Source organism: Dasypus novemcinctus, chromosome 23 (assembly GCF_030445035.2).
Source record: "Dasypus novemcinctus isolate mDasNov1 chromosome 23, mDasNov1.1.hap2, whole genome shotgun sequence".
NCBI classification, from domain to species: Eukaryota; Metazoa; Chordata; class Mammalia; order Cingulata; family Dasypodidae; genus Dasypus; species Dasypus novemcinctus.
The window spans coordinates 65655960-65657790 of record NC_080695.1 but is presented as its reverse complement, the minus strand read 5'-3'; the positions used below and the strand labels follow the sequence as shown (position 1 = coordinate 65657790).

The 1831-nt window shown below is 52.0% G+C and overlaps 1 pseudogene; it reads left to right on the top strand.

The window, feature by feature from the left end:
* Positions 1-988: 988 nt before the first annotated feature.
* LOC101437269 (ferritin light chain pseudogene) lies at positions 989-1567 on the top strand (annotated as a pseudogene).
* The last annotated feature ends 264 nt before the right edge of the window (positions 1568-1831 follow it).

Sequence of the window (1831 nt, the reverse complement as noted above, 5' to 3'; positions counted from 1 at the left end):
ACTGAGGATCAGAGACCTTGTCCCTCGCCTGAGGTCCTCGGCTAATTAACAGAGCCAGGATTTAAATCCAGGTCTGATTCCAGACCCAAGTTCTATAACGCCGCAGAGAAACGGAACTCAGGCTCAGAGCTTCCCTCAGACATCTGAGCGACCCTGCAGAGGCACGCCCGGGGAGAATCACCAAATGAAGTCCCAGGAGGGCTTGGGGAGCAATGGGTACCAAAAAGACCAGCTTGCCACCTAAGCATCATGGGCACATTTCCCTCCACGCCATGGATTTGACAGATTAGGTTGTACTCAAATATCTGCAGACTTCAAAATGGTAATGGAAGCAGACTAAAGCCATTTGTAGCCAACAGGAGTAAGTAGAAGAATCATTGGCAGTATTTCCTCCTTGCTCGGTAACCTGAGCCTGGCCCTAAATCTAGATTATTCTTGCAGGAAGGCAGCCGTGATTAAAGGATTCCTCCTACAGGTGAGGTTTGGTGATAAGGGCTTTCTATTCAGATCCTCCTGAACTAGAAAAAGAAAATAAATCAAAATTTTGCATCAAGTTACGTTCTTTTACTTTATTTTTTACTGGAGATCCTGGAATAGGGGTGAAGTAAACTTGGAAAAATTGAGTTGGATAGAACAGGCACATAAATTGGTCTTTAGGTTTTGGTGGAGCAGAGTGTATATCAATTATACAGTCTCATTAATCACCCCCTCTTATTTCTGTGACACACGAAACAACTTGCGGGGAAAAGACCAGGTATTTATTAAGCCTCACTGTGGAGCATGCCCGGCCGTCCCGCGGATCTGTCTCTTGCTTCAACAGTGTGTGAATGGAACAGACCCGGGGCTCTTCCCCACACCTTCTTGGCGTCAACCCCCTTGCAACTGCTTCTCCAGTTGCAACCTCCAGGACCAACTTCTCGGCCATGCCCTGCTGCCAGGACCAGCTACCACCGCTTTTTTGGGGTTACCTCCTCATTGTCAACCAACCATGAACTCCCAGATCCGTCAGAATTATTCCACCGACGTGGAGGCCTCTGTGAACTGCCTGGTCACCCTGCAGCCGCAGGCCTCCTACACCTCCCTCTCTCTGGGCTACTATTTCCATCGCGACGATGCAGCCCTGAAGGGCGTGGACCACTTCTTCCACGAGTTGGCGAAGGAGAAGCTCAAGGGCACCGAGCATCTCTTGAAGATGCAAAATCGCCCTCTCCAGGACGTGCAGAAGCCTTCCAAGGATGGGTGGGGTGACACCCTGGATGCCATGGAGGCTGCCCTGGTCCTGGAGAAGTCCCTGAACCAGGCCCTTTTGGATCTGCGTGCCCTGGGATCTGCCAACACAGACCCCCATCTCTGTGACTTCCTGGGGAGCCATTTCCTGGATGAGGAGGTGAAACTGACCGGGAAGGTGGGCGACCACCTGGCCAGCCTCCGCAGGCTTGCTGGCCCGCAGGCCGGGCTGGGCGAGTGTCTCTTTGAAGGGCTCGCCTTCGGGCACGACTGGGGGCCTCTGGGGCCTGGGGGCCATGGGGGAGGGCTCTGTTGCCCCAGCATCCAGGTTCCTGCCTGAGCCCCTCCAGCCAGGAGGCATCTTTCTAACTACCGTCTTGTGGCCCTCTGGCAAGCCCTGAACCAGGTGTAGACGATGAAGCTTTGTGCAGCAAAAAAAAAAAAAAAAAGCCTCACTGTGCACAATGTAGCTTATGTATGATCCCTTATCTGCATAAAATTCTGTGACGGTTGATGCTATTAAGTCTATTTTGCAGGGAGGAAACTGCTCATTGCAGAGGTCAAGCCCCTTGCCCAAGATCTCATGGCTGTGAATGGTAGAACT